Here is a 21,264-nt window from a genome sequence, read left to right on the forward strand (position 1 = left end):
GCATATTCAAGTTTAAAAAATATTTCATACAAATGAAACAATGGAAATATAATCTCCCTTTGTAGATAAGATCAGATATTCAGTTAGGTATGTGCCATGTTTTTCACTTTCTTAGTGAGCTCTTTGTTCTTTATCAACTATTTACATAAGTAAGTTATCAGAAAATTAGACATTCACATAGATTTTTTTAAAAATACATATATTCAGGACTATAAATCATGTCTTCTTCCAATAAACTACATTTCATCTGCTCCTTACTTCACCTTACATGATCTCATTACTGAAATATAACTGAATTGTTCCAAAGAAGTAATGAATTTTAGGACTAGATTGTCCTGTTTTGTGCATGATATGGAGGTAGGGAGAAAAGGGTTCAGGGAGCTTTCAGTCTCGTGTGTCCTGTACAAGGGCTAAGGCCAATCACAGGCCAAGCATTTGAGTAAGTGCAGAGATTATTTCTTTAGTGAACCCTGAGGAACGGGCAATGCTTGGAATGGGTGCAAAATACAGCAGGCTACATCACACTCAAGGCATGGTTCTCCTCACTGCCCATTAGGGAGCTTGAGAAGGGATGGTGTCTTGTGGAAGGCATAAATTGGGTGGCATTTTCAAAAGCCCTCAGCCTTGGCCTAACTCTTGTACCATTGGTATTAATGGGAGTTTTACCATAGCTGTTAGTGGAATGAGGGTAAGGCCATTGCTGAGCATTTTTGGAAATCCCACTCTTATTTTTAAATCCTTCTTCAGAAACTAAAAATGTGTCATTTCAAACCATACATTCACCTAGAAATACATTCATCCAGTTTACTTTCTGAATCTTCACTAACAAACCCTTTGTATCTTCCCTTGTATATCATTCTGCAATACATGGCTATAGGTAATAACATTTAATTTCATTCAAAGAAGTCCATGACTTGGGTTAAATTCTTGGCTGTTAATTAATCCTCACTAAAGCTTGGAATAAATGTCACCCTAGATGCAATTTGTTTTTCCTTCACAAAAAGACAGTTGAAATATATTGACATTTACAAATTATGAAGTTGCAAAAATACAGATATTTTCATTTTACAGTGATTAACTAAGTCATCATTTTACAGATGAAAATTCATCGGCAACTGAGCTTGATGCTCTCCCTTGATACTGTGCACCCTGTGTAGTCTTTCTAATCTGTGCAAAGTGGATATAAAACTCATTTTTACTCATCAGAGTCTTTTTTTTTAAAGCACACTTTCACATGCACATAAATAATGACATAAAGCAGTGGCAAATCAGGCCCTTAAAAATAATGTATGCTTTACAGAACAGAATATTCATAATTTGGAAAAACTCAGTGTATTGAACAAGGAGATAAGTTTCTTGTCAATTAAAAAAAACCAAACACATGCAAAGTACATTTACATGGTGAATTCATATTCTAGCAGAAGCAGTGAAATTTATGCTGGTCTCTTTATAATACTGTTATGATCTACAATTAGGAAAGCAAAACAATATTAACAGTAGTTTATGAGGACTTAATTATGAAGCTGATTTTATATTAAATTTTAAATCTAAACAATTAAAATTCATGTAATTAGAGACACCTGTATCATTGCCATACTATGAAGCTACTACATTAGATAACTCTTGGGAAATCACACTTTCGTGCAAGTCTCCAGGGTATGGAACAATGCCATAACACTTTCATTATATGGGATTTCATAATGGAATAACTATTACTCTGTGCATCTTTGGAGACACTGCTCAGCCAAAGGGGATGCTGCGGAAGAAGAGCAAGTGCTCCCTTCCTGCAGAAACTGAAAAAGCTGCCTCAACAACACTCTGCTTCTGCTGATGAAGAACAGTTACTAAATAAAAATGAAACAATATCCATTCAGTTGTCTATATACCACTATGGCACGACTGTTTAAAAAAAAAGGAAATAATGCCATTAATATTATGTTAAAAATCTTAAGGTTCTGACCACACCACAACAGGAAGAAATTTCTGATTTATTGTTGCTGTAGCACCACTCATTGTATAATTTCTTTGCTTTTCAGCATTTTGTAAGAACCTTTACATTACTATATTGTAAGTTTTGTGCTTAATCATTTTATTACAGAGTTTATTAAACTGGTGATTCAGTAATCCTGTTCTAGGTAAGAGTAAAAGCCTTTTCAAACCTTCAAAAGCTGATGAAAAAAGTTTAAAATTTGTACTCTTAGAAACACAGAAACATTAGTATAAGTACAGTATAATATGCATACCAAGTTTAAAATACAGTACATATATTGTTCTATAACATATGTACAGATTCATCCCATTCTCTGACTTTCTATTATATTATTTAATGTTAAGATGATAAAAATTGCATTCACATCTACAAACATGCAACTGATTATTAATAAAACTTTAGACATATTAAAATAAAACAAATTCAGTCAATTTTTTTTAAAAGTCTGCCATTTAAAGGTAGCCATTAGTTACAGTGCAGAACAAGCAAACAATCCAACATGAAATTATTTTTAAGTATTGTTTGTGAACACTGACTCTGATATTTTTTCAGCTTCATCACTGGAATCGTCCTCACTAATTCCAGAGAAACAGCACTCTTCATCAGAAGAGTTACTTCTGCCCAGCTCCTGCATCTTGTCCTCTGGACTAGCTCTGGAACTTAAAACTTCTAGGCTTGGAAAAGGTCACAGCTGCTGTGAGGATATCTACTCTGTATCACTGGGAACTGTAAGCAGAGTATATTGCTGAGCCACAAAGAAGCATATAGTTAATGCAAGAAGGCTCCACTGGAACTCTCTCTTACAGCTCTGGTGCAATGTGCCTGCTGTCAACAGACATAGTAGCAAATCCTTTCTTAAGCACATACTTAAGCGGACACCTGTTAACTTGCACACAGGGACAAACTAATCTGCATGCCAAATCCTTTTATTATTTTTTTTAATCAAGCTCAGCAGTTTCATACAATGCCATAAACATATTTCTCTACTCACAAGATCATCAGGATTCGTCTCCAAATTAAGATACATGATAAAATGAACAGAAAATTCTAAAAGAATAAATATGATACAAGTTTCCTAGAACTGTATAAAAGTGTATTGTATCACTATAAAGCAGGGTACTACTGCTGAAATACATGTCAAGAGTCATTTTAGAGGAGAAAAAGAGTGCATCATATAGGTAGAATCCACCTTTTAGAACTGGGTGATAAATTCATTATGTATAGTTCAGTGAGTTTCATCCTTTTCCTGCTGACAAATTTCCTACAGACAATGATTTTTAAACATATCTGTGAATAGTTTCTATGACTAATTCTTGGTCTTCCAATGAATGGCTCATGAATTCAGTGAAGTATTTCATTTGTGAAATTTGCAGTTTTGATGGGAGACATACTTTACATGGTATATTTCTGTTCCCTGATTATATTTACTTATGGCTTGTCTACACTGCCCTGCCGTTCTGATGTCAGGGGTGTGAACAGCAATGAGCACCAAAGTGTGATGCTGTAACTTGCCAGGATAGATGCTGCAGGTTCTAAGAGGTTCCTAGTTCTCATTAATGTAATCCTGCAGGAATAGGGTTGCATTAGTGTGAATTAGGAACCTTTTAGCTTGTGCCTGCAGCCTCCGCACCAGGGAGTTACAGCATAGCACTTTGGTGCACACTGCTATTCACACTCCTGTATTCTGAATTGAATGGCAGTGTAGACATAGACTGTACATTTTTGGGGGGAGGGGCTGTCTCTTTATTCTGGGTTTGTACAGCACGCCTAGCACAAAGGGGTCCTGGCCCATGACTTGGCTCCTAGGTGCTACCATAGTACAAAATAATCAATTTAATGTAATCCTTAAAATAAATTGTACTGAAATGGAATATTTATTCAGTGAATAGTTTGCTTAAAATTTACTGTTGTGTTGCCAGTAAACTCAGTTCTAGAATATTTTCGGAAAGTGAACAGTAAAAATGGTGCAGACAGTTAAAATTCATTTACAAATGTGAAAATGTTCTTAAAATGTTCTGCAGTATTTACCATCACTAATAACTACCAGAGGATTCAAAATTCTCTCTCATTACAGAGAAAGTGAAAAGTGGGTACATGGAACATAAAAAGAGTGCATCTTCAACATATTGTCACACTAAGGGTATGTCTTCACTGCAGAGTTAACTTGAGTTATCCTTACGCAAGTTAACTCCTCTTGAGTTAGCCTAGCTTGAGTAAAAACAGCCACACCATGAAACAAAACTGGAGCTACACAGAGTGATGTGACTAGCAGCACAAAGTGACTGGATTAGCAGCTGATGAGTTGAGCTAACTCGAGCTGTAGCCTGCAGCTGTATCCTCACTGCATTACTAGCTTGGATATCAGAAGCATTAAGGTTTCAACACATACTCCACAACAGGCCAACTACTTGAGTTTCAAGCAGTACTTAACTGGAGATGGAGATTTTTGTATGTGGACGAGAGGTGGGTTAAGGGCAACACTTAAGTTATAACCCCAGCTAATAGTGAAGTGAAGACAAGTCCTGTAAAAAGCTACCTACTAACTAGAGCTGGGCAGGAAATGATTTTTCCCCCCTTCCTGCAGGAGCTTGAGATTTTTTTTTTTGGTCCTAAATTGGGGAACACAGTAGAAATCTTGAAAATTTTCATGCATCGATAATTTAATTTTTTTTCTCTAATTTCTATTTGCTTTGACTTATCTCAGATGACCCATTCTACAAACTTCAAATCAGGTATACTGAAAAGACCTTGATAAGAACTAGTGCAACAGAATCAGTGATGAAATAAGGAGATGTATATTTGAGAAGTTATGCACTAGCAGCTTAGGAACATCATTGTTCTTCCTGCAAATGACTAAATAAGTGCCCTATGACTGGTGAATACCAAAGTTTTCTTTCCTTTTTCGTTATTTAAAAAGTCTCTAAGGGTAAAATTTTCAAAATCAGCTAAGTGACTTAGGAGCCCAAGTTCCATTTTCAAAAGTCACTTAGGAGCTTGAAAATTTTACTTTGGATCTTTTGTATGTAGCAAGAGCTTTCAAAATACAAATCAATCACTAAGGGTCAGATTCTGATCCACCTACTCCAGGTAGTACCGTCCTCCTGGAATAGTCCTGCTGTGGAGAGGGTATCAGATTCTGACCCTAAGATGGTTGTCATTGTAATTTTTCTGAAAATAAAAGTGGAAAAATCACAGCTCATAAGATGGGCTCCTGCCTTTAGCTACTAAAGTTCCAGAAATCAGTTAACTGCTTCTGGCACCTTCTCTTTTTCCCATCCCAAACAAAGGGAGTAGGGATCACTGGAATCTTCATTCACTATAGGCTGTCCAGTGTCCTACGATTTTTGCTCTTAGCTTCAGTGCTAGCCGTGCCATCAGAAAAATGTGTCATTGGCCCTTCCCCAGTACAAAAGCCAATGTAGACTGCCACCACATCTCTTTGGGGAAATGAAGTCCGCTGAGAGTGATATCTCCTGAAGGTATTGCTGCCTGAAGGTTGTTGAAGATCCTAGGAAGTGAGCCTCCACTCCAAGCCCATCCATCACGCCATATTTGGGTAGTAGGGGGAAGAAAAAAGAGGAAATAAATCTAATTTACATTAAACCCAGTGAATATAATTTATGCTATCATATGCCTTATTTTCTAAAGAACTTTTTTATTCTTTGTCACTGAAATACACTTAAGCATAGATCTCCAACTGAACTGTAATGGAGGTAATGTAACTATTCTTTTGGAAACTATCTATGCATAACAAGCCACCACGTAATATTAGCAAAATTCAATTTGTATCCAACAAAGCAGAGCCTCATTAAATCTTGTATAACAGGCAATTACTGGTCACTGGTGTGTAATTCAAAGTCTCCAAGGGACTTGTAGTTTAGGTGCTTCTGAAATGCATCTAGGACTATTTAGTAATGTCCTCTCTTTCAATTCCTAAATGGTCTTTGATCCTCTTTTAAGCTGCTGCAGACTGCTAGACCACTTCCCAGATTACGCTGCAAATCAGGAGTAATTCAGTAGCTCCTAGTCAAATTCTTCCCTGGTTTTAGATGAATTGCGAAGATTGCACTTTTTGTGATTGATTACACTATTAAAAGTATTTCCCCCTATAAACTGGGTATAGGTTTCTAAATATTATAGTTTTCTGCAGACATAAAATGTTTTTTATTTTTTCCTGAATTTATCAAATTAAACCATGGAAGACCACGTTCTTTCACAATGTTGAAAAGAAAAATTTTTTATGATGTCTGCTTAAACCTGTAAAGTTATAATATCTGTCATGTATTCTCATAAAGTAATATATAGCAGTACAGATGCTGGTAAGGAAACCTTGGGGATACATTATCACCTTGATGCCAATGTCTGAGCATAACTCTCCCTTAGCCTAAATAATAGTTATACACATAAATCAGAATGTCATAAAATATGGAAATAAATGTTTATCTAAAACCAGTGAAATATGCAACTTGAAAAAGCTTCAACTGAAATGAAGTATGTTTTTTCTTTAAATCTAAGATACAGAATTAACGTGATTGCTGTAGAAGAAATGTATTCAATGAAATTACAACTTTTGGAAGATGACGAAAGAAATGCAATCCCAGAGACACTTTGGTATGAAACGCCATAAATTTGAAGGCACAGAGTGAAACAACGTTTGAGGCAGCACTATGTATACTGCTATATAATTAGCTCAGACAACAATTCATACCTGCTTTAGAAAAGGAAAACATTTCCTACAGCCCAGCATTTCAGTTCAGTTCCACAACAAAGTTTTAAAGGCATTATTTATAGCTTCCTTTCTTCTACTCATTAAAAATAAGCTTTATGATTCCCTGTATTGGCTGGAAAAATGTACCAACCGCTTACAGTAATTTAGAGCTCTATTCCATCTGGTAGCATATAAATAGTACTTACTCTGGATTGCTGTATCTAATATTTAGCTGCATTCACAATGGATTTCAACTGAAAAGGTTTAGCTCCAGGGAGGATTTTCAGGAAAGAGAGATAGCTGTTTGTGCTTCTTCTGACTGTTGTTATTTTAACACTTCTAAAGTTAAAGATTTGGGGGTCATATTGAAAGAGTTTTTCCAGGAACCCTGTTGGCCCAGCAAGATAACAGGTATTTCCATCAAAAAAAAATCTGCTCTTTCCCTTGCTTTTCTGGAGGTTTCTAAAATCATGCTGAGACATCAGACAGTAACTGCTAATATTACCGTGCATTTTAATTAAACAAAAACCCTACTACAAAGGATGCTCTGAAATCCTGCCAAGATTGTATGTAAGGTCTGTGAATTACCCTTTGTTTCATGACAGTTATGAATATTATTTCATAAAGAATGGATCAGAGGAAAATGCCAGGGTGCTTTTGTTTCTTTTGTTTTTGGTGAATAATGTAAATTAATTCTAGCCTACTAGAAATGTCTTATTTTAAATATTTTATACATAAGCTCTAAAAGAAAAATATGATGATGTTGATTGTATTCATTTTTAATTTGGAATTTATTTGGAAGGCAGTGTGGCCTTGTTGATAGAGCCCTGGACTGGGATTTAGGAGATAAGGGTCTATTTCCAGCTCTGACACTGGCTTGATGAGTGACCTTGGGCTTTTGCCTCAATTTCCCCATCTATGCAACAGGGATATTGTTTCTTATCTCCTTGGTAAAGCCCTTGGAGATCTATGGATGAAAAGCACTATATAAGAGCTAGGTATTATTTATTTATTTTTATTGTGCCCATCTTACATATAAAGGGAATTATACAAACAACTGTTAGCAGTAACTGGTAGAAATTAAACTGATCCTAACTTCTACAATCTGCATTTAGTGATGAGATATATACTTTTCTGAAACACAGGCTTAAAATGAAAAAAAAAGTCAACGTGAACAATATGTGTTGCAATGATTCCCTAAAACTGTTAATCATTGTTTGTGGTAAAAAGCAAGAGGGAGTAAATTTTACTTTCCACTGAAAATGCCCTGAAGCCAGGCCCCAGGAGTTCAGCCTTTGGGGACAGACAGCAAGACTTGCACAACATAATGTAACAGTCATAGCAGGGGAGAGTGGAAAAGGCAGTGGTTCAGATGCCTAGGATACAGGCTATTGAAGACTTTACAGATGATAACCAACAATTTAATTTATACTCAGTTGTAGACTGAGTGCTAATGCAGAGTGCTATGCACTGACTGAGAACTTAGCCGTTATGTGTTAGAAGCACCCAAGAGGCAGGAACACAGAAAGCAGATTGGGGCCTCTTTTCTGTCACCAAGACCTTGTCCTTACTAGGAGAAAAGGTGCAATTTTAACACAAGTTAAATAAATACAGAGAAAAATTTTAATAAAGACAAAGTTTTTTGTAGATTTCTCATGACTTCCCCACAGTTTTCAAACCAGCCTGCTAACCTGGGTGAAAACTACAAACTTCCTTGTTTTCACTAGAATTTTACGTTGTGTTAGTTAACAAGTTCTGAATACACCTTTTTCCCACTGAAGACAAAGCCTAAGAACTAACTCAGCAGCTGTACTTCCTGGGTCTGTTCCAGAAGGCAGCACAATTACCACCAATACATCTGAACATAGGCTGCATTTACCTTACCTACACCCCAAAAAAATCTGTGAATTAAAAAATAAACATGCTTCTCATTTGCAATCCTAATTTCCACTTCTCTGGAGTGAAGCTTCACTACTTCTACTTCTTCCCACAACACACCAACAGCTCAGTGCCCAGATATGTCAACTATACTTGCTGTACCATGGGCAGCTGGTACACCTCCAGATCTTCACTAACAGCTTATCATAACTCAGTCCAATTGGAACTTTAGCAATCTTGTCTCTACATACCTATCTTACCACTGCCAACTAGGCCAACAGAAATCTTGTATCTTCCCCTAGGAAGAAATAAATAGAGGAAATGCCAGCAAAATGCAGAAAACATGATCACCAAAAGCTATATCCAAACTCAGTTCAAACAGTAACCACCACAGTCCCATGGGCTTGCGACAGACAGGACCTGAGCCTCATGCAAACCATTACAAGATTTGGAGTCAATAAGCTTGTCCAGCCGCCTAGATTTGTATTTTCTCTCTCCCCTCATCCTCCTTTTTTTAGGACAGGTAGGTGAGGTTCACACTGAAAATGCTTAGACTAGGGATTTTTCTAATCTATTCCAGAAATTCCATAGTTTAGGATCAAGCACCAAAAATATCTTGCCTCCAACTCCTAAAACTTTTCTTCCTAGGCATTGATAGATACAGCTGTCTTGGTAGGATACAAATGGAAAAAACAATTGCTGATGTAACTTGGTGCCAAACTATTGAGGACCCTGAAGATTGGGATTGGGCCTTGATTTGGACCTGGTGGCCAATGGGAAACAGTTGAGGGCAAGGGGCACAGGCATGATGTATTCAAGAGGCTTTTTGTCTAAATTTGTACAAGCTAGAGTTTATGATTAACTTTGAATGACAGCCCTTGCTATGATACAGGATGTTACAGTAGTCCAGGCTTCTGCTGACAAATGAGGGACCACAGATGCCAGACACTATTCTGAGTGGAATGGGCATAGGTTCTTGGCGACTTGAAGTTACAAGGTGACGTGTCCAAGGTGATACAGCCACTAATTAGCAGAGCCAAAAATAGAACTGAGTTCAGGCTCCCAGGCTCTCTCTAACTATTATGTCATACTACCTTAACTGGGCCTAACTTATTCCCTACTTTCAGGGCTCACAAAGCCACACATCAAGGTGGGGATCAAGTTATTCCTAATTGTGTTTTATTTGTGTGTATATTATTGTCACCATTCAGACACCAATGCTACAAGTGGTAACCCTTACACCCACACAGAAGATGTTTTAAGAAAACTTCACATGGTTAAGTGTCTGTTCTCGTGTGTCTACTGTCTGCAAGATCAGAGCAACACAAGTTTTTCCTCAAAATGTTTATATGACTGATCTGTTATACCCTGGCTTTTTTACATGTTAAATGTTTTGGATCAGATATTTTTTACCACATCAAAGTGACAAACAGTGATTCCGTGTATTAAAATAAACACCTTCCTATACCAAAGCTAGCTGTATTCTTTGGAAAGAATCAAATATTTTCCAATAAAGCACATTTTTGTAACATTTTTTTCCTGAAATTAATTGATAGTTTTAAACTGAGATTATATATTTAAAACAATATTTCTGCTCAAGTGCTAGTTAAGGTAAAACAGTCGCAATAAGATATTGAAGTGTTATTTACAACTCCTTTATGGATGTCAATTACAGGACAAGTTGTGGAAGCTATTTTTTCTGCTAGTGACATCTGTCTCCTTGGCTCACATCAACAACAGCGCTAGTGGAAGGTTTTTTGGGGAGGAGGGAGAACTTTGAGTCTCTTACTGAGATAGGTTGCTGATTACATTCTATACGTCAAGATTTTTCTTCTGATAACTTTAAAAAAATCATTTATTTAATTATCCTTGGAGTTAAATCAATCAATAAATGAAACCACTAGATTCTTGAGTGATGATAGCTAGGCAGAGCTTATTGCACACACTCAGGGCTCCTTGCATTCCTCCATTTCCCCTGCACCTATTAAGGACTGTTGCACTAGCCAGAGTGACCAGGGATGATAGCACCGTACCAGGCATCATGCAGCACAGTTCCATTCCCTCCTCCTCCAACCCACAGTCTCCCTCTGTGCCACCTTCCCAACCATCTCATTTCAGGGATTCCCTGCAACTCCCCTCCCTCATGCCAGGGGTTCTATGTTCCCTCATGTCTCCTCTCCTCTTCCCATTGTCCCCCATTCTCTCTCCCTAATGGGAGAGTGTGAATGAGCCTGGTATTGGGAGGAAGAGGAGAATGTGGGACAGACAGAGCCTCTGGTATAGAAGGGGGGGGCATGAAAATAATAGGGGAACACAGAGGAGTGGGGATCTGAAGAGGGTCAGAAGGGGGTCACACAAACCTCCTGGTTAGGGGGAGACTGGAGATGGTTGTAGGGAGCTGCTGAAATAGAGGCGGATGGATGAGTGGCACACAGGGAGTTTGTGAGGTGGAATGGAGGGATGCAAGGAACCCTGGTGTGTGCCATAAGCTCAGCTGACAGAAGTTACCAACTGTGAAACCCCTTAGTAGTTAAAGACCATTTACAACCATAATCCTGGAGCCTGCTGATGCAGTTGTGCAGCAGATAGCAGTGCAGGAATAAAGATAGGAAAGCACTCACTGCTGCATTTCCTTCAGTGGCATTTTCCTTTCTCAGACTGCAGTTTTACTCAGACACGTCTCAAACCAGCTATGTAAGACCTGGGACTCTGATTTTTCACCCCGCCCCCCATTCCCAATCCAATAAAGCGGAAAATTCACCAGAGTCTTGAAACCGTCCCACTGACAGCAATAGCACTAACCAGGAGTTTGTACTCTCTTAGCCTCCTATGCAACTCAGGTTTTAATTTGGCAGCTCTTAAACCACATAGGTATTGTCTAATTTAGATTTATTTTCCTAAAATATCTCGTTTTCATTTCTTAATTTTTACTGCTTAATTTCTACTTTTCTACAGGTAACCTTAATTTAACTTTAGAGTGTTAATACCATGGCAAGTAAGTTCACAGGGAACAAAATGGGTATGAGGTTGCTTATCCTTTTCTTTATTAGATAAAACATACTTGGGGGGGGGAAGGGGGAGGTTATATTTTTTATCAAAATACTCAAGAAAACCATTGGACCACCACAGTGATTCAAAGTCTAAATGTAACAACTAAAAATCTATATTTCTGAAAAAATATGAATGTGAATGATCCCTTTAATGACTGAGAATTTAACTACTAATGCTTTAATTTCTTTGAGCTACAATTGCACTTCAAAACACAATGGCAACAGTATCCTGAGATTGGCCCAATTTCTATCTAATCATTAACAGTAAAACTTTCACTTTCATTAAACAAACAGAAAGTGGATTCTCCTATAAAGCCTTGGCAATATCTTAACTGATTTGTGAAATGTAAGAAATACATTTAAAAAGAGTCAGACTCAGATAATGAGTGCTGTTGAGTACCAAGTCTTCAGATCTTCATCAACAGATAGCATGATTTCATGAAACATTACTAGCCGCCTAATTTATATCTTTTCTTCTAGTTCAATCTAGAAGATGATGTGGTGGATTCTATGGTCTGGCTAAGCAAGCTGTGTTTGTCTAGTTGACACTCAGCCATAACAAAGCCCTTCCCAGACAAACCCACCCTCAGAGATCTTACAAAGGGGGACTCCTCTATTAGACTCTTAAGATGGCTTGAAGACTTCTTTGCAGTCTTTCCTGGTTTTGCTGGATGACCTCTGGGAACATTTCTATTGTGACGTCTGACTCTTACGTGAAGAGGTGAAGGTGCTGAATCTTTAACAGCAGCTTCCTTTATCCAAAAGAAATTTAAGTTAGACATTATTAACAACAAATGAAAAATCAAAGCATTTATGACTAAAAATCCCTTCTTCTTTAAATTGCTCAACTTTCATTCTCTTGGCTCTTGTGATTTCACTATTTAAATAGTTCTCCTGTCATCCCAGGATCTTCAAAGCCAAGATGGGACCTGGATTTTTAATATAAAATACAAGCAGAAAAATACTTAAACAACAAAAGGCAATCTTTCAGGCTGTTATACATCATAAAGAAGCAAAAGCAGGCAAAAGTTGTTTTTCCTTTGCAGGTCACCTTGAAAAGAAACATATTTTTGATTCACATTCTTTTTAAAGAAGTATTTTATCCTTATATGCACAATTGTGCTAGTTAGAAAAGCAATAACATGGCTCCATTTTACACAAGATGTTGCTTTAACAGCATTACAACGATATATGTGCTCTTATGTTTACTGGGAAGAATGGTTATGTGATATTTGGAGTATAACAGGTTAAAGTCTTTGGAAGTAAACAGAAAAATCTGAGAAAATCCATTTGCTGAAGACTGAAAAAGATACAAAATAGATTAAAAAAAAAATTGAAAGAACCGAAAGAGGTTTCTTATTTTGTTTGCATCAAAGCTAGAAAAGTAGAGGGAAGCTGTTTCTTTGCAGTACTTCCAGCCTTGAGCAACCGCCAGCAAAATAAATTGGAGCATATATGTATATATATATATATATATATATATATATATATCAGAAATTCCCTTATAGATCACCACTATGACCTCAAACCAGAGGCCAATTTATGGAGAAATGTAAAGCCTACCTGTACAGCAATTATTAAACTCCTTCACATTCTCTTAATGAAACAGCATACATACAGTAGATTGTAACATTTCATGCAAATGAAAAATACATGTAGATAATGGTATTAACCACAGAGCTATATTTTTTTAAAAACCCACCTCAGATTGACTCTATTAACATTTGTACAGTATATAGCATGATAGGTGTACATGGCACTTTATATAACAAATAAAGACTGTCCCAGTCCCAATGAATTTACAGTCTATACTGATCACCACAGGACATGTTGGGGGGTGATAACCTGGAAGGGGGAAGAATAAGATTATGGGTCTGTACACCATGTTAATTACAAGTTTAATTTTATAACTATTATTTTTATTTTAGATTACTGTTTAAGGAGAGTTAAAATGATTGTTGTCTGAGGGACCGTGACGGGAAAAATGTGGATTATGAGAAGGGATTTGGAGGAGTTGAAAGCTGCAAAGGATTGGGGAAAGTTACTCCAGGTATAAAAAGAAGGTAGAGGGGCAGGAGGGGACAAAGTGAAGCAGAATTGTCAGTGTGCAGGGTTAATGAGAGTGATGTGACGTAGGCAGGACTCAGGAACAGAGCTGGACAAAACCTTGGAAGCAAGGACAAGGAATTGAGGAGAAAGGGGCTTGTAAAAGGGAGTGATGTAGCAGGTGGAGGTGACTGTTAGTGTCATTTTGGATGAACTGGAAAGGAATAACAGGGTCAGAAAAGCCAAAAAGAATGAAGTTACAGTCATTCAAATGGGAGATAATCCAGATATGGACCAGATTTTGGCAGTATAGATGGAAAGCTACTTTGGGTTTTGGATATGTTGCGAAGGAAAAGGGTAATAAGACTATAATGAGTTGTGTCTGCTGATCATGGCACTGCAGGTGCTCCCTACCTCAATTTCTTTCATATGGGTTTTCTGTCTTTCCTTGGGAGTCACATGGCTCAGCCCTCTTATGGGTAACTCTGAATTCAATCACCTCTTGAGATAACAAAAATCCGAACAAAACCAAAAGTTCCTTTGCTCCACTTAGGTTCCTCATCACTCGCCTTTGGGCTTAGTTCCCAGTCTCTTCTGGCTAACTTTCAGTCTCTCTCTGGCTCTGAAATGGAGGTCTGATGTCCAGACTCCTTCCCTGGAGTCCCTTCACAGTCTCCTACAGACCCTCACTCAGAGCCTTCCATAGATGCCTAACTGCTCTCTGTGGCCCGCTCCCAAACTGAGCTTTCTCAGCCCTTTTATAAGGTTTAGGTGTTTCAAGCGATCACCTGACGCCAATTAGTCCAGCTCCCTCAAGCTGGGAAGCGGGAAAACTAATTGTGTCACAGGTGGGGCTAATTGAACAGCCTCAAGATTTTTGGCTCTTAAAGGGCAAACCGTCCTGTTTCATGGCCTGAGACTGGTCAGATCAATGCTTGGACAAGAGCATGCCAGAGAAAAGCTCAGTGTTGCATGAAGTAGTTTTGTTGATTTAGCAAATGGCACTCTTCTCTTTGGATCATGCAGAATAAAACAGATTCCCCAGCAAGGGGTAAGGAATGCAGAATTATGCCAATGGCTAAAGTTTGGAAGGAACTGAGTCTTGGTAAAGAGAATGTGGTTTCTCTTCTCAGTGAGAAAGAAATGATCAGATATCAGAAGAGGCTGCAAGATCATCCCTAGAATGACAGAGTATTAAGGCTTAAAAGAGAGCATTTTAAACTTAGGATATAGTAGAAATCTCTCCATATTACTTAGTGAGAAAGGCAGAGCTTCTAACAAGAGAATGGATGGAAGCTCCATTTCCTGAAGCGATTAGAAGGCCAGAAAACTAGGTGAGCTCTGGTGGCTTGATTCAGTATATCCTCAGGCATAAGCTTTGCTGGTAGTTATTATTGTACCTGTGTGACCAAGAACATGGAGATATGTGCCAAAACAAAACAACTTCACTGACAAGAAAGGTGTGTTTTATCCAAGCATGTATGTTAGTGGAGACAAGGCACTACAGCGAGGTCAACCACAGGCATGGGGTATAGTACTAACCTCATCTAGCTACCTCAAAGTAAATATTTTAGGTGCCTTTTCTTCATTTAGAATTTTACAGGAAGGTAATTTAAAAAAAACTGCTTTAAAAAAAAGAAAGCCCCTTTCTTCCCTTTTAGGGGCAGCAGAAGTGCAAACCCTTTTCTCTCTCATTACTTTGAGGGGAATGAGATTGTGAACCACATGGGTTGCATGCTATCTTACGGGCTATTATCTAAGAACCAGTTTGTAATGAGAATTACCATAACAGAGAAGGAAGTGACAACAACCCACAATAGTCAGAGGTTTGCTTCCAAACTGACTTCAACAGACCTTCCTTTTAAATTTAAAAAACAGCTACAAGATGAGAAATAGTGTACTAGAAAAAGTACCTCTTGAGGCAGAAATTGAGGTGAGGATTGAGTAATGGAAGATTTGGGGTGATGGTGAAATATTCAAAAAGAGAAAACATACGGGTGACTGAAGGACAGGTATCAAAGGTAGTTACAGTAATTGAACACTCCCATTAGGGTTTACTAGTTTCATATTGGTTTTGTTCATAGATATGGGTAGTTATATTTTTCTTTATTATCGTGTCTGTAAAATAAGCCATTCCTCCACCGAAGTTTCATAAACACATGCTTGAGATTACAGAATGGGTCTTGGTCAATGCTTTTCTAACATGGCTATTTAGGTCAATTCTTTATATGGCTGATCTGTTCTTTCTCTAATGACTTTTTCACATTAAATGTTTTGAATTAGACATTACTATTCTCTTCACGTTGTGGTCTTATAATGGAAAACTGCATTGCTGTCCAATAAAAGATCCTTCCAAAAATGCGCTCTTTGCATTTAACTTTGGAATCACTGTGTCTTTATTTATTAGAGTAATGGATAGTGATATGGAAAGTCTCTTTTCATTATAGTCAAGGATAATACATGTATCCATTTTTCAATTGTCTCAATTAGTAAACAGTATAGACCAGCTCAAACCAGAATCTCAAACTCAGAAACAAAATCCTTACAATTCAGGCAATGTGGATTTAACTCTCTGATTCCAGAATTTCCTCCAACAGTTTTGTTTTAAACAATTAATTTGAAGCTGGATGTGGACTCATTTCTGTTTCTGATTTGGATGCATCTGAAATCCCACAGGAACTAATTGTGATATTTTCTTCACCACTGAATACAATCCTAAATGCTGATTTGGTTTTAAGATTGAACCCTGAGCCCTAGCCTTAATCTAATCTAGATCTAAACATCACGTTTAGTAAACAACACTTACTGGGCCTGATCCAAAGCCCACTGAATCAAATGAAAAGAATCCTATTGATTAAAATAGGATTTGAATAAGGCCTATAATGGTTAAAAAACCTACGTTTCAAAAAGCACCAATAAATGCAGGTGGATGTAGAAACCTTGCATTAAAAACAACAAGTTTTCAATCAAAACCATAAAATGCATTATTATTTATTATTTTCATTACCATAGTGCCTAGAAACTCTAATAATGGAGCAGGACTCCACTGTGTTAGGAGCTATACAAATACAGAACACAAATTTCTTGTACTTGCTATTTTTATTTGAGTAGAGTTACCTATCTATTAAAATACTAGAAAGAAAGCAAATTATAAATAACTAAGAAAGATGTAGGCTATTCAAATCTGTTTTCTCCAAGTACTGTTGTTATTGTGGATACAAGAAAAGACAATTTTTTAAACTAGAACAGTAAAGAGGTGAGCGTTAAAGATGAACAACATGCTTTATCTTCATGATATTTACAACATGAGCCAAATCAGGAAATATTTGTAACCTTGTGAGAAAGTCCAATTCCACCCTGATTTCCAGATGAGGTATTCAGATAAGCAGCATCTGTTATTTTGTAACCTTATCCAAATTGAATGGAAACTGTGAACATTTAGTGGCTCCAGTTCACCTATATTGACTTTGCTTTATTATAATGTGCGTAAAACTAGCTCAGAAGGACTGATTAGCCAACACTTAGTTACCCCAAAGTAATGAAAAGCACAATCTTGGAGAAAGGGGGTGCACATATGTAAGTAATTCTGGACATTGCTGCAGCAATCAACTATGACATGATAAAGAGTAAGAGAGCAAACAGCTGACCGTTTAGTTTCAAAATAAACACTGCTCTGAATATCAGTCCTATACTTTTAAAGAGGGAATGCAAGAAATGAGACCTCCAGGTAAAGTGCCAAATCCCAATAATGTCACCAATATGTGCAGAACACATCCAACAACCAAGCAAATAAAGACTTTTGGTACACTATTGAAAATGTACTTTATTTTTCTTCTTTCAGCTACTGCAACATCCAGCCAGCAATGAAAGACTCCTGCCCTGAGGAGATGCCTCAGCATAAATTATTTTGTCATGTCACAACCACTGAGAAATCTAACAATGTAGGATTATGTAGACCCTATTTTAGAATGTATTGTAATTTATTTATTATTATACTCATAACATAAATAATAATGAAGAATTATGGAATTAATATGCAAATGCAAAATATTTGACTCCTTATCTGCCTCTTGCATACTCCAGTTGTACTCCGTAGTAGTTGTAGAAGAAAAAAATGACACTGGATTAAACACACATGGTTCAACAGAATTGTCCCTTATATTTATTAATCTAAAAAATCTCAGTTGCAAGAACTATTTTATGCTGATACAATTTATATGAGTTTTTTCTAATAATTAATATTTAATTCAATTTTACAACCAATTTTTCTAAAGTATCATAAAGACTGTATGTAACAGTTTTGGTCTCATCTTAAAAATCCTATCCAGGAAATAGAACTGACTTGAAAAGAAATGAACTAGTTTCTGGCTCCAACGGGAGTGCCATTCATTTGACCTACAGGAAATTACGTTGCTGAGAGCATGATATAAGTGTTAAGAGGGCAATTAGGGTTGTCACCTACCACATTCCCAGGAGGAAAATGATGGATTTTCACTCTTGGCCCCATGTCTTACAAACAATGTCTTGTTGATGAATATTATACTAAATTAACACTAACAAAGTAGGAACTTAAAGGAGCTCTTCTCCATTCTTTCAATTCCAAAATATAGGATTCCTTCAGTGCCCTGATATTCAGATTTCCAAACACTGCTAATTTTCCTTCAATCCCTTACCTAATTTGTCCCATTTCCCAATTTATTTTGTGTGGAAAACATTCCCAAGCAATTGTTTCGTAGAATTCTATCAAATTAGTCAAAAAACAAAAAAACAAAAAAGCAAAACTGGCAATTTGTGGAGACAAACATGCCTTGATTTCATTTATATATCTTGTTACACAACAGTGTACCATTATATTTTATCTTTTTAACATATTGGTTTTGGGCAAACTGATTAACAGTTATTTCACTTCTGAATTCATAGGCACTAAGCTCAATTCTGCCCCTGATAAGTGGGATTTTGTTGTGTCAGTAGCTAGCTTTACAAGACATGAATGGCCAAGCACCCATATATCAGGATACAGGATTCAGTGACTAACATGACATAACACACTGTTTTAAGTGGTTTTAAGTGGTTATCATATGTGCTACTGCTGTTTTAAACTATAATACCATTTCAGAAATTTAGTCTTTTTCACATCTGTATTTTAAAAGAGCCAAATAGGTCTTTTTCAATTTGCATTTTAAAATAGTGTCTGATATATTTCAGCCCGATGTGAATGTAAAGTGTTGAGTACTGAATCTACGGAAATAACGAATTTATACTCACAAATCAATTACTATAAGAATGCTAAATGTTGGTGCAGTGATAAGGAAGTCATCCTTCTGGGGTCATTTCAGATGAAAAGATCTTGCTCACTCCTCTCCCTGGCTGTTCACCCATGAACATTCTGCCTTCTACAGCCCCCCCAGGTTTCATTGATGTTTGTAAATAAAACTGGAACTCTGTTTAAACCACAGATGAACCTGAACTGAAACCCTGAATTTAAATACCTGTGCACTCTGAGGAGCTAGTGACTCACACTCAGATTGCTCTGATTATAATCTCTCTCTCTTTGATGGGAAGAATCAGAACTTCAAATAGGAATTGAAGCAGCTTTGAGAGAGCTTGAAAATCCGGACCTTCGTTTGAACCTGGATGTGAAATGTGTGGCTCAAGCCCATCTTTAGTTCAAAATAGATTCCAACTAACAGGTTTCAAAAATGGCTAGTTGATGAGTGTAGATAGGGACAAGCAAGGGGTCTATGCTTGAACAGTATTTTGGAAAAGGGTTTTAAAACAGGTTGGCCTCATCTACACTGGCCAGACCAAATATTTTTGAAAATGTTTTAGCTGAAGTTATGTTTCACCTAGATATACACTGAGTATGTGATATTCAGAGCTGAAGCAGCATTATGTTTTGGCTAAGGTTTAGAGTTTGGGTGTAAACCCCATTAAAAACAGTTTTTGGCTAAAATACAAAATGGAGGGGGGTTTGTGAGAGGACATCTCTTTAAGAGAGCCATCCTTAGGAGCAGGCTCCATCTAGTCTGATTGAGCACAGGAGGTGGAGAGACAAAGAGACTCTCAGAGAGTGCTCATATTTTGCAGATGGTCTAGGTCTTACTTTTAATAGCAAGCCATCTACTTCAGCTTTGTCTGAGTCTCCTTCATAAGAACTCATGAATATTTCATGGTACCAGGAATGGCTGAAGAGGACAAAGACAGCAAATGGAGAAGCTCAGAGACTCAGCAGAGCTCAAAACTCTTCATCAATGCAGCAGACAGAGTTTCAAGCAGCAATTCAGCCTCTCCGTGTTGCAGAGTGGAGCCACTGAGAATAGCAGATAAACAAAAGGTAGCTGTTTTCCTTAATGTAGCTGAACCAGATGCACTAGATGTATATAACAGTCTACAGTTAAACCAGGAAGAGTAGGCTAGTTATGAGACAGTGCTGCTAAAATTAGAGGAATAATGCACCCCGTGCAGAAAGAACAAGATTTTTGAAAGGTACAATATTCATATAAGAACTCAAAAAGACGGAGAAACTTTTTAAGAATTTGTGACTGTTCTCAGACAGCTGATCCAATCATGTCATTATGGAGAGCACACAGATTTCCTAATTAGAGACCAGATTGTTATGGAGATAGAGACATAATGCTTAGAAAGAGACTGATGGACAATCCAGACTTGAATTTAGAAAAGGCAATCAGAATTTGCCAGACATCTGAGGTTACTGAGGCCAAATGGAAGTTGTTGGAGGGAAACCAATACACTGAAACAGTGGACAAGATTAGAACTCCTCTAAGCTACAGAAAAGTGCAGAGGCAAAATAGTTTTGAGAGAGAAATCTGAAAAAAACAAAAACAAACAGAATGAATTTCCAGAAGGAAATATCAGGAGCTACACACGGTTGGTGGCAGAAATGTGCTTCAGCAATGTGGAAAATGCTGCAGCAACTGCAAAAAACTTAACCACTTCAAGAGTTTTCAAGCAGGAACAATGTATGCTTAAACAGAAACAAAGTGTGCACATCCTGTACCACAAAAAGAACACAGCACAAGCACTAGAGAAGAACAATTCTTCATAGGAACTATACATGAAACAGCATCTTAAAGTGGCTAGACTATTACTTTAGAAACAAATGGAACTTTTGTGACTTTTTAAGTTGGACACTGATGCACAAATAAATGTGGTGCCAGAATCTATTATATAGGCTTAAACAGGGGGAAGGGATAGAGGAGGTGTGGAAACAAGACTTATTGGAAAAAAAAAAAAAAGAGGTAAAAAAGATAAGCACTTAGAGTTGGGACCTGATTCCAACTGTTGGTGTGTATGAACTGGAAATAAAGGTAAAAGACATTTTAGAAAGGATAATGTTTGTAATTATGCAAGGTAAAAGAGTACAAATATTAGGGTTGAAAACGTGTCAGACCCTGAGCCTTATACAAAGGGTGTGTTCTTTAGATGGGCGGGGGATCACACACATTGAGGACTAGTTCCAAGGTGTCTTCAACCATCTGTTAATAGAGTGTAAGTTAGAGTTGAGTGAGCCTAAAAGTCCCCATCTTTCTTTATAAACACCAGTCTTATCAAACTTGACTAAGATATTGATT

The 21,264-nt window shown here is 37.2% G+C and overlaps 1 protein-coding gene across 3 annotated transcripts in view; it reads right to left on the bottom strand.

Moving 5' to 3' along the window:
* The window catches only part of PRKG1 (protein kinase cGMP-dependent 1), an 819,482-nt gene that overhangs the window by 109,998 nt on the left and 688,220 nt on the right, over positions 1 to 21,264 (bottom strand). The gene's annotated exons all lie outside the window — the stretch shown is intronic.

This window comes from Emydura macquarii, unplaced genomic scaffold, assembly GCF_026122565.2.
Source record: "Emydura macquarii macquarii isolate MOO-44397 ecotype Brisbane River unplaced genomic scaffold, CSIRO-AGI_Emac_v2 contig_1390, whole genome shotgun sequence".
NCBI classification, from domain to species: Eukaryota; Metazoa; Chordata; order Testudines; family Chelidae; genus Emydura; species Emydura macquarii.